At 36.6% G+C, this 13,119-nt stretch overlaps 1 long non-coding RNA gene across 2 annotated transcripts; it reads left to right on the top strand.

The window, feature by feature from the left end:
* The first annotated feature begins 3,311 nt into the window (after positions 1-3,311).
* On the top strand, positions 3,312-11,247 carry LOC136256952 (uncharacterized). 2 transcript variants are annotated; one of them, XR_010701748.1, is made up of 5 exons: positions 3,312-3,404; positions 3,458-3,498; positions 3,686-3,827; positions 3,874-3,906; positions 10,730-11,247. It is a non-coding gene; the product is annotated as an uncharacterized lncRNA (long non-coding RNA). The 2 variants fall into 2 exon arrangements; XR_010701747.1 differs by having other exon boundaries at positions 3,312-3,498.
* The last annotated feature ends 1,872 nt before the right edge of the window (positions 11,248-13,119 follow it).

Here is a 13,119-nt window from a genome sequence, read left to right as displayed (position 1 = left end):
TGCACTGACATGAAAAACTGTTTGTTCAGACTTTTGGCTAGTCAGACTAAAATAGCAAGCTGCACCAAAGTCAAAAATTACATACATGTGCTGTGTATGTTTAGCTACAGGGATTAGGATAAACTGTTCACCATGATTTGGCAAAGCAACCTCTGTAGTTTTATCCCTGAAGTCACTTGTGCATATATATGTACGAAGGCAAAGAAATGGTGATGATTTTTGATGTCTACAATATTGAAAACTAACTCATGTGACATACACACCATTGAGGCTACAGAAACGAAACAAAGATTTTCGAACTCTCCATGAGCAGATGGATAAGATGGTGTATATAGTTTTATCAATTTGAGTCTTCCTCCTCTGAATAGTGGCTTGATAAAAACTTGTGTATTATTTCTTTGTAGCATGTGTTATTTTACGAATTTCATTTTTCTCAAAACTGCATGCTTATGCGAACTAGTTAGGTTTTTCGCTGAGATGGTCACATAAGAGGGTTAATTATGAACCGGCAAACAGAAAACAACAATTGGTATACACGATGTAAAATACCATTTTAAGAATATTATCAATCCAAAGTGTAAGGAAACACGTTGACTGGAAATATCAAGCTACCTCAAACAGTACAATGACAGGGACTGGTACAACTTCAGAGTACATGACTTCAGTGAGTAGCATATAGTCTGGTAGCTTGTCTGATATGTTTTAATTGTCTATGTCATACAGAGGGATTTGTTGTTCATACAGAGGGATTTGTTGTTCATACAGAGGGATTTGTTGTTCATACAGAGGGATTTGTTGTTCATACAGAGGGATTTGTTGTACTGGAGTCAAACAATCAACATGGTCAACATGTTGGTACAGGGCCGGAGCCCATGGTCCGGCCAGACCACTTTTCAGCTACTTTAAATTTGTAGGGATACTCTAATAGAACAGTCATCATAATATACTCTAATAGAACAGTCATCGAATTACTCTAATAGAGCATTCGGTATACCACTGTTCTACTTATAGTCTAAGCTATTACATGCATGTTAATTGTCTTCAAATCACTCAATGGTTCCAGTGAATCATCTGCAGGCATTGTATTGGGCTATTTAATCATACATGTTATGCATGCATTAGCAATTACAATCTCAATAGTTTCTGTATCTCAAAGAGCTAAGCATTCACTAAAATTGTAAAGTAAAATTTTAGATATGAAATTGAACTAATTGGTATTGTAGTACAAAATTATCAGGATATATCATTGATGTTAACAAACGGAGTAAGAGGCTTTACAAGTAAAATAGCTTCCAGATACCATTTCAGAACATCTATTTTCAAAAATTTCCCTGGGGGAGCATGCCCCCAGACCCCCCTAGCTTGGCATGCTGTGTGTACTTAGCAGATGCAGTTGAATTGAGTATCACATGAAAGCAGATAATCTAAAAATCACATCCGATCAATAAAAAAGTAGTGTACATGACTATGACCTCCATTACAGTCCATGGATGGCCGGACCACTCAAAATCTCTGAGCTCCGGCCCTGTGTTGGTATCCGTCCTGATGGTACAGTCAAGCCACTGACAGAGACTGTCACAGGGGAACACGACCAATTGTAGTGATAGTCAAATCAAAGGTAACTACTCGTTGACACACAACTAGTTCTTCTACTCTAGGGTCACCATCATATGATGTCATCTGCTGATGTAACACCCTGTGGTCTATATAATGCTCACCATCAGATCCTTTAGCTACTGAAACAAGGAGCACATGTCCACTTGATCAACAGGAGTTGTGAATGAGGTATTCAGAATCACGATGATGATGTGACTGCAAAGTGGACCATGGAGTATGACTGTGTGTGTCTGTTGTAGTGAGCTCTTAGGATGGGCTGTATTGGGTTGAGAGCTAAATGACTGGGAACACTGTACTTGTACTGCCAGTGTGTTTTGTGTTTTAGGGTTGAACTTGGTCATGTCATCTGGTCACCCTGGTCACATGCTGTGCTGGTGGAGCAAAGAGAAAGATGGAGTAAGATATGATTTCTCATTGATAAGTGCTAGCCTGAACTAGCTGCATAGGAGCAGTTTTTGTATCAGTTGTTTTAATGGTAAGATATATGTGTTGTCTGTAGGTTTACATGGAACCACACCCACTTTTTGATTGTTGGTGCATACAAGCAAGCTTGACAGTTTTATAGTACGTATTAATGGAGACCCAGTGTTAATTGGGGAAGCCAGTGGTATTAATTGCAACCTACTAAACTGGGGAAGCAAGTACCCAAAATCCTGTGAAGGTTCAAACAGAACTGGAGTCCCCACAACTTCATGCACTTGTGAGACAGTTTCCTGTGGGGTACTAATCCTACCACCAAGAGGATTTAACAACACTGTCTCATAACACCCAAGTAGTGTACAGGTAGTCCAGTCAACTGTGTAGGTGTAACCATGTATGTTGAAGGGATTTGTTGTCTGTGTGTAGTGTGTGTGATAGTATCATGTGTAGTGTAGAAGTTCCACTGATCTAATATGTTGTGTTTCTTAAGGTGTTTTTGTTTTTGAGTTGGATAGCCCTCCACATGTGGAGGAGCACCTTAAAGACGGAAAGTTAGACAATGGTGGTGGAGGAAAGTAGTGTACATAAGTAATGTCAGTATGTGATGAAATGTAAACATGTAGCTGTAATTACCACTTCTTTATACACCACAGAAAATGGATATGTAGTGTTTGAGTCTTGTCAACATCGAGGGGCACATGTGGACATCTTGCTTGATGGTTCTGCTAAGAATCCCAATAAGACTGGTGTGTGGAGAATATGGGCAATTCTATTAAAGATGTCTACTGTGATGTCTCCTGTCTTGTGTTCCAGTCTGATCCTAATGCTCAGAGTGCTTCTGTACTTGCAAAACAAGCTGGACCAGTGTCATTCATTTAGTATTATAAGTTTACGTCTCAACCATGAAAAGTTGTTCACAAAAATTACAAATTTACTAAATTTTGGCAATCCATAAAACTTTAATGCCATGAAGATTTCTTCCCTTATAGTAGCCAGCTCCTCCTTCCCTATTAAAGTCCCCATTAGTAAACCATCATAATAAAGACTTGTCCTAACAAGTGTGGTTCCATACATTTTACCTGTGATAAGGAAACCTCTTTATTGTAGTCTACATCTTGGTCCTAAACTGTGAGGTCCCACTCTGGTCTCACACAGCTAACCCTTTTCATTAGATCGTATACAAGTGAAAGATTATTGTGTACATATTATAGTAGGGGTAAAGTTCATTGTATTGTCAGTGAAATGATATATGACATGATGTGTTGTAGCTGAATGGAAGGTACATCATCGTGGTGAGAACATTGTAGCATTTCAGAATGAACAACATAAGGGAAAGTGGCTACACATCAAAGACAACAACACTAATTGTGGGATTAGTTGTACTCCACTTGTTCTACTGATCACATGATCTTGTTTACAGGGAGATGGAGGACCATGGTGTAACGTGTGTACACACTTATGGTGAGTGTGGTCACTGTTACTATAGTGATGGTAACAGGGGTAATTTGTTAAAGAGTTTATGGTTTTTTATAAACTGCAAGACAGTTTTTCAAAAGACAGTTTTTTTGTTGGTGTAAAAATGCTAACAGCAAGTGTTTAGAATGCCACAATAAAGCAGCTATTTACTAACTGATGTGTTCTATTACAGAGGAATTAGTTTCATCTCATTGGAGTTCTATGTCAACATGTGAGTGCTGTTAACCATGATGGAGGAAATATGATGAAGCCACCTAACCACACTGGCACTCGGTAGTCTCCATGGACAATGGCATGTGGTCCTTGATGAAAAGGTGTGGTGGTCATTAATCACAGTTGTAGATTATCTCTCTTAGCTAGACTGATCATAAACAACAGCTACCAACAACTCCAGTGAGTACTACCGTATACCCAGAAAATTTTGCAGTACGTAATTTTCGCGGTCAGTAAGACTACCGTGAAATTTTGTCACGTGAAAATTTATGAAGCTTCACCTCACCATACTGAAAGTAGTGTGGCTCCTGTTGTGTGATAGTGTTTGTAGGTGTATGTGGACTGCACATATGCTTACAAGCATTCCTGATTTTAAAGTGGGCGTGGCTCACGAAAGAAGCTAGCCTACTGCAAGGCTAAACTATGCCTCACACAGAGATTGTCACTACTGTGCTAGCTACTTGGTTCTTACGCACTTTATTAATCTGTATGCTTGAAGCAAAGACCCTCGTAGCTGTGTAATAGAGAATTCCAGCTTAGAGCTGTAAAAAAGTGCGTGTCCAAGTAAAGCAGAGTTAACTGCGACAAAAAGTGATGATATCATAGTACAGCAAGTTGTGAGGTATGAAAGTTGTAAAATTAATATTACTCAGATAATACAAAATTATTGTTAAAGTGTTAATGAGAACTATGTGATGTTGCTAGTCTTTAAGTGCATGAGCATCTTCATAAATGCCACACAAATTTCACAGAATGGAAAGGCGGCCAAACTCAAATTATTTATTGTTATCAGAGAATGCATATACTTTGCTTTATTGAGAATCAAATTTATGTGGCATTTATGAAGATGCTCACACACTTAAAAACTAACAGCATCACATAGTTCTCATTAATACTTTAAAAATAATTTTGTATTATCCGAGTAATATTAATTTTACAACTTTCATACCTCACACGTGGCCGCACTTTGATATCATCACTTTTTGTCACAGTTAACTCTGCTTTACTTGGAAGTACACTTTTTTTACAGCTATAAGCTGCTTTGGGTGGGATTTCAAACCTTTTTGTTAGAATAAGCATACTCCCACTGTTGAAAAAAGTAGGTGGATCTCCATGGTTTTGACAGAAGCCCCTTTTAATTTAGATTACAGTGACAAGATATCAAAATACAACTGTAATTTTAGTGGCATGTAACTGCAGTCAAGTAACACTCATTTTAACTAGTAAACCCTTACCTTTCATCTTGTACTGCATTAAAACAATCAAGATACTCTGATAGAGCAGTCATAAATACAGCAATCAAAGTTACAGCATAGTTACAACTTTTGTACTTACAGACTTTAATTACAATATTAAAATACAGCACTTGTAGAAACATGACTGTTTTATTAGATTGATTGACTACTCTATTAGAGTATCTCAATCTACTTCAAGCTAATTCAAGCGGAGGAGCCACAACTCTGCCCACATCAGTACGAGCTCTTGTGAAGTGAAATGAGAATGGTAGAGAAATGGCAAGTATGTCCAGAGACAATAGAGAGATGAGTAATTATGTCCTAATGTAAATAAACGTCTTTAAAATTTATATTACTAATAAATAAGCACATCAGAACTATAGGCTGTGATCATTGCGAGAATTTAATCTTAAGGCAGTTGTCTCATCACCCGAAGGTTGTCTTTTCATGTTGAAGAGATTTAGTACCAATCATTGAGTTTAACCATACATGTATTTGTGTTGTAAAACTTAGAACTTCGGCGTAATTAGTGCATACTCTCATGATAACATATTTTGTACAGCTAGTGGAGTCTCTATCATGACAGTATTAATTATTAGCCTTTGGACCAGGGTGAAAATTTTACTACTATATTTGGAGGTTGTACGGAGATGATGTTGTAGCATCTGTCTCAGTAGGCCTATCTTGATACTTAATCCTTCACTAATAGTACAGTGAAAGCTGGTAATTATTGCAGGGACAAAATTCTCTGACCTAGCTTATTAAGGAGGTGGCTGCATTTTGCAGCCTTAAGCAATTAGTAGTAAAGAAGGATCTGCAAAGCAGCTGTTCTAACTGGCTATAGAGATGGATTTAGTGTGCAACAGCCAATGATGTGCCCAGGTTTAGAATAGTGGTGGTTAGAAGAGAAGGGTTGGGCCAAGAAATGCATAGTATGGGGCCTTAACTTTGTAAGTCAGAGGTGAATTTGTAGTGGATGTTGAGTGGTACTGGTGGCTATTTTATCAGAGTGGTGGTCGGTGCTGACCACTGTGGGCATATCCCTGGACAGTGTATGAGACAGTGAGTGCTGGCAGCAAGGGGGCAACCAATCTGTTAGAGCACTAAAGGCACTGCTCACAGCTGGGGGGTCATTCCAAGTTGGCTGTCAGCCAAAAGTGTAAGATTTTTCACTTTTGGTCCTTATAAGCTCCTGGGTCATTCCATTACCAAATCAACCAAAAACATCCCAACCCCTTTGGATTTTCATGAAATTTGGCATAGATATGGACTCTACCAAGAAACTTTCTCACACCAAAATTTGGCCCATTCTATTGATCTTCCTTAAGATATGACCGCTCAAAGTTTATTAGTAAAATGGCCATAACTTTGCCAGCAATTGCCACAGAACCTTTCTGTTTAGATTTTTGGAATGCTTATTAAATTCTCTTTCAAGTGATATATAATTCATTATAATTACTGAAAGGAAAATGTCAAACCACAAAAGTGTGACTTTTTCCTTTGATTTTAATTTTTTCAAATACCGATATTTTAATTGCTTTTATTTTTTGTTCAAATATTCCTCTCATAGCCGTTTTACATGCCAGTGAGTTTGAAGTTGGGATGACAAGTAGACCATGAGATATGGCTACATACGTAATTCTTATTGATGTTTACATGCTACAGGGGGTATAACTATGAACACTACTATAACAATACAAACTTTTAAATTCAATTACAGTATAGAATCTCATCAGAATGTGGTCAAGTTGTAATACACATACAGTTGGAGGCATGGTACACAGGTATAATCACAAGATTAAACAGAAGTATTAATACTCTCCATTTCTGAAGGCACACCAATATACCCATGTTATCATATAGTATGGTAGGACTATATAGTAGGGACCACAAAGGAGTAGGTGTGGTCCACAAAATAACTTCACCCAAAAACCAGCCTCAATTTTCCCCAACGACGATGAGGCAGTATTGGTTAGGTAAACCTAAGCCCAAACAAGCTTTCAGATCGACCCGAAATGCTTTCAACCAAGTTGCTATGGAATTTAACGGAATTTTCTACGGACTGACTGACTGACTGATGTCTTCATACAAGCATAACTCAATAATGGCTAAGCTACGGGCTTGATTTTTTTCACTGTTTGATGTCGTTTCGGCCCTAGAGGTGCCTTTTGGCATACCGGAGTATGTACAATGCATTCTTCATGGACTTACTAGTGTCCTCCTTTGTGTCCCATTCATCTTTACTAACAGCAAAAGGTGTTGATTTGGTGGCAGCACGTGATGGCTTCCCTTCGTAACAGAAATTGTCCGTATTTTTCATAGTGGCAGTTTTGATTGCAGAGGTGAGGTGTTTTTCGAACAGTTGTTGATTCATACTGCTGTGTAACGGGTTGAACATAGCCGACAACGCAGCATAATGGATACTTCACTTTTCAGACGATAATTGATATAGTTGGGGCGCGCAACACCATTTCTTCTATCAGTATGTATACATTGCAGAGGCACTTTTCGAACAGTTCTTGATCCTAAATGCTGTATAACGGGTTGAACATAGCTGACAATGAAGCGTAATGGATACTTCAGTTTTCAGACAATAATTGATATAACTGGGGTGCACGGCACCATTTGTTTTGGTATGCATGGATTGTAGATGTGCTTTTCAAACAGTTCTCGATTCGTACTTCTGTGTAACGGGTTGAACACAGCTGACAATGAAGCATAATGGATACTTCACATTTCAGACGATAACTGATATAGCTGGGGCACACGGCGCCATTTCAGATGTGGTGTACATGGCATAATAATTATTTACAAAAAAAGTTAACAAACAATTACACAGAAAAATTTGGAATTTTCAACTAGAGTAGGGACCATCATAGCACATCGATAAAAAGTACTGAAACAAGCTGGAGTAGTGCACGATATTAAATCACAGTAATACACTAAGAAGTGTTATATCCCTACTGTGCTCAAGATACCATAATGGAAATGCACAGTAGGGATATAACACTTCTTATTGTTTTACTGCGATTTAATATCATGCACTACTCCAGCTTGTTTCAGTACTTTTTATCGATGTGTTACAGTCCCTACTCTAGTTGAAAATTCCAATTTTTTTGTGTACTTGTCAAATACATATTGTTGTGCAATCTAGTAACTACAATGTATGCATCATACCCTAGCATTGTGTGTTCATTAAAATGTTGTCTGTGTGTACAGATTGAACATTACATAAATAAACTTTTCTATAGTTTTATATACCATTGAAAGTGGTGGCTAAAAGAGTATTTATTTCGCAAAATGTTTCTAGTCATGCAGCTTACCAAAGTGTGCGTTTTGTGAAAATTGCTAATGACACTGTATTGAACTCAGTGACATAGTAACATTTTTTCTTAGCACTTCCACTCTCTTGAAGTACCTAAGTGCATAACTTTATAATATAGTTCCCATAATAGAAAATGTAATGTGTCCCATTACTAAGTGATGTACATGTAATCATGTATCCGTCTGTGTCTGTGGTCTGTTTCTTGCAAGCAAAGTGGCCATTCTGCTTCATTTTCACCTGTTGAACTGTATTACAATTGAAGAACAGTACAAGAAGCATCTCTGTATTCAATCCAGTGTCTACCAAAATTATGGATAGTTATAGCCAACACTGAAGACAACACCACAAATCAATATCTACACAATAGTACATACTAGAATGGGGCATGTCTATGATGCATACATTGTAGCTGCTACATGTGACAATAGGCTCATCTTGGGCTAAAGAGAAAACAGTGAAGAAAGTGTCAGTTATAGTTGAGTTGTGAAGGCATCAGTTAATCAGTTAGTAGAAAATAAATTTCATAGAAGTTGTTGGAAGAGTGTGAAGTTGCTCTGAAGACATTTATATGTCTGTCCAATACTGCCGAACTAAAAGTGAGGCTGGTTTTAGAGTGACAATCTTGGACAAGAAAAGCAAAACCTTTGTGATCCCTACTATACGTTCCTACTGTACTGCATGATATTATTACCTTCAATTACAAGGTTTCCTCCTAAATGTTTTCATGGGATTTGTATGCCTCACAAAATGTGAGGCGTAGAAGGAATATTCAGTATGATGTGGGATCATAACCATAAAGTAGGGAAACAAAGAGGTCGCAGATATACATTTAATCCCTAATTCTGTCATTATCATGATACACTGAATTAGGGATTAAATGTCCAATAGTATATCTGCAGGTCTACAGGTATAAGGCAACCAGTGTTGGGAGTAACATGTTACTTATGTAACGCGTTATGTAATATTATTACTTTTGTGGTAACTAAGTAATATAACGAAATACGCTATGAAAACAGGTAATATAACTCAAGTTACTTTACTTACAAATGTAACACGTTACCTAAGTAATATAGTTACTGTAACAAATTTAATATTACGTAATATTATTACTACAAGTAACGAAGTTACTAATCTCATTAGTAATCCACTGAGTAATGCCTAGCCACAACGAAGTAAAGAAGCCTACTGAATGAAGCTTATTCACCAGCTTCTTACTTATAACCAAGATTTGCACATTGTCCAACAACGCAATCATGTCAAGTGATAAGGTGGTAGTTTCACACGTGACAGCTTAAGGCTGTGGATACAAAGTAATATAATATGTAATATTATTTATTTTATGGATATTATGTAACTGTAACTAAATAATTCAGTTGCAAGTAATATGTAACTAGTTACTTATAAAAAAGTAACTTGCCCAACACTGAAGGCAACCTCCTTGTTTTGATACTTTTATGGCTATGATCCCTAATCAGACAGATTTTTTTTCTTCTACTTGTTTCTTCACTTTTTAATAACATAGTTATGATTAATGAACCAGTGCATACCGCATCAAAAGGAAGGATGATGCCAGGCATACCATTAAAATAATTTTGCATCTGAACATGTGAGCTATCAATTATTACTGAAAGCAAGAGTTCATAATGAACTCTAACTGAAAACGAAGTGCCATTACACTTTGTTTTTCAGGTATTTTCAACCCATTACAAATGAAGAACACTACATGAAGGACCTCTGCAATCAATCCAGTCACAGTGGAAAACTCGGAGGATTCCCATTACATGCATAGGGAAGCTGTTACCATGAATTGACTCACACAAAGGAGGATACAGGTATGTCCATCAGGCTGAAGCAACATGTAACAGTGAACAAATCAGGCCTGTAGCCTTCAAGGTTGTCTTGTCTGAAGGAATCAGGCAGGCAGATTGTCAGTCAGTCAGCAGAAAATTCTGCTAAATAAACATAGAATTCTGTAGCAACATATTGAAAACGTTTTTTGGTGCTCTGTAGACACTTTTGGGCTTGTGTATATCTCACCAATACTGCCAAGGCACCATGAAGGTATTGTGAGGCTGGTTTTGGGGTGATATGTTTGGCCCGAAAAGCCCAAGCCTTCATGATTCTTAATACACTGTCAGTAATATTGTAATGTATGATACACTAACAGGCTATACAGTGCTTACTTGATTTGCTTTTAATTATGTAGGTCACCTACCTTGACCCAAATTGCTAGTTACAAACCCCTTGAATCTAAGATAATTATTCACTCATTTTATTCTCAAGCTCAAATGTACATGATATGACACCATAAAATAATTAGTGCATAAACAAATGTAGATTTTATGCTTCGAAGGTTTGAATGCAACATTCGAAGGTTTGATGAATATTGTTTGGTGCTATAGCTATATATTATGTACATTGCATAATTTTGAGTGTATTGTAGCTTAAACCAGTTTTTGTTTTGGTTCCCTTTGGCAAATGGAATTTCTCACGTTGACACTGTTATTTGTCTGTTTAACAAGATATAGCAGCTGGAGAAAACACAAAGTAAGATGTAGCTGCTGCTAAAAGACCTTACAGTAGTACACAACTGAATATTCTTCTTCTACAGCTTGTCCCAACTGATTCTAAATTTATTTTTGTATAGATATTGTTATTGTTGTAATTATGTAATTGATCGGGTATACAGGCTGAGCCTCTACCCTGTACCTTAATCATAATTCTTTTTCTCTTTTTAATGCAGGCCTTGCCTGCATTAAAGTTGCCCACAGCCAGAAAATGTATACGTACAACTTATATTTACAATTGAGTGTATAAAATTACAATCAAATTTAAGCTAGCTGGCAAAAGTTATTACATACATTATTTTATGTTTGATATGTACTTTAACTATCCTATAATTTAAAAAAAAATTTACATGTGTATTTAATAATAGACTTACTGACATAATTACTTATTTTAAAAAGAGAGAGCGAGAAAAAATTACTAATTACTGCTAAGTTTGGTGGGTGGGGAGATTTGAAGCAGGTACTACAAGGGCAAACAAAGTGCAAACTGTGAGGATTGTCAGAGTCAAAATTATTTGTAAAATGCTGCCAGAAGATCTTGAGTAACTGTGATTTTATGGCAGAAAAAGGTAGGTTCTTGGTAATCTGTTGAAGTAGAAGTTACTTTGTTTGTTGGATGATGTAAAATTGTGTTGAAGCTTGTTGCTGGTGGAGGATCTGGTAGGATTGCGACAAACGTTGACATAGTTACTGATACTGAAATGGTTTGATGGATGCTGGATTGATTTTATGAAGGAGAGTATACTAGGACCGTTACTATTTTTAATCTATATAAATGACTTATCTCATGTCGTAGTACATTCAACTATATTCAAGTTTGCCGATGACCTCAAGTGTTATCTACCTATAAGAACTCATATGGACTCCACTCATCTCCAACATGACTTGAACCTATTATATAAGTGGAGTACAGAGAACCTTCTTTCTTTCAAAGTTAACAAATGTGTTGTCCTACAGTGTTTACCATCATCATCTTCAGCTATCACTGTTTACAATCTTGATAATTTTGAACTATCTAAAGTACCTCAACACAAAGATCTTGGCATCATATTTACAACAAACTTAACTTGGCAATCCCATTACGAAGCCATTACAGCTAAGGCTTATAAATCAATTAGTCTGATATGGCGAACATTCAAAAACACTATATCAATCCAACCCAAAAGAACTCTTTATTTAACCTTAGTGAGATCAACCTTATTGTATTGCTCTCCTTTGTGGAGGCCCAATCTCATTAAGGATATTTCGATGTTGGAAAGAATTCAGCGACGTGCCACCAAATTTATTTTAAACGATTTTACTTCGGATTACAAGGAAAGACTTATGGATCTCAAACTATTACCCTTAATGTACACATTTGAATTACTAGACATTCTATTTTTCATCAGATCATTAAAGTATCCTACTCCTAGTTTTAACATCTCCAATTATGTAACCTTCAATAATTCTAATACCAGATCATCAAATATCAAACTACATCACAAGATTTTAAGTAATTCAATATGTGCCAATTCTTATTTTTATAGACTTCTCAGATTATGGAATTCTCTGCCAGTAATTGACCTTACCCTCTCCTTCAACACAATTAAGCAACAGTTAAAGAGCTATTTATGGGAACATTTTTAAGTAATTTTAATTCAAATAATAAATGTACTTTCCATTTCGCATGTCCTTGTTGTAATTGTGCTAAGCTCCCCAACCCTTGTAACTATCATTTATTGTAATAACTAGTTTCATAGGCTTTTGGTAATTAAGTTAAGTATAAGTAGTTAGTTTTATAGGCATCTGGCATTGATTGTCATTTGTCCTTCAGATCACCTTTCCAATCATACTGTCTTATTATTGTACCTACCATCCTTGTAATTTTGCTGTGTATCTGTAAAGCAATGAAATAAATAAATAAGTATGTCATAAAGATCATAGGTGTACATCAGTGGTAGCATGTTAAGTTTGATAAGACGTGTTTTGTAATCAGTTACATAGTCATTTAGAATAAATTTGGTTGCCCAGCGTTGGATTCTCTCTAAAGTAGAGATGTCACAAATAAGGTAGGGGTACCATAAAGGAGAACAGTAAAGTAGTTGTGATCTAACTAATGCTAAATACAAAGTTTTCTTGGTTGGAATGTCAATTGAGTGGCTGAAGGTACGTCTCAATAGTCCGAGGGTTTTATAGGCTTTAGCTGATGTATGGTTATAATGATTTTTCCAAGATAAATTGGTTGATAAAATGACACCGAGGTCACGGTGAGTACTACTAGTTTTGA

This window comes from Dysidea avara, chromosome 5 (genome assembly GCF_963678975.1).
Source record: "Dysidea avara chromosome 5, odDysAvar1.4, whole genome shotgun sequence".
NCBI classification, from domain to species: Eukaryota; Metazoa; Porifera; class Demospongiae; order Dictyoceratida; family Dysideidae; genus Dysidea; species Dysidea avara.
This window is presented reverse-complemented; position numbering and strand designations above follow the sequence as displayed.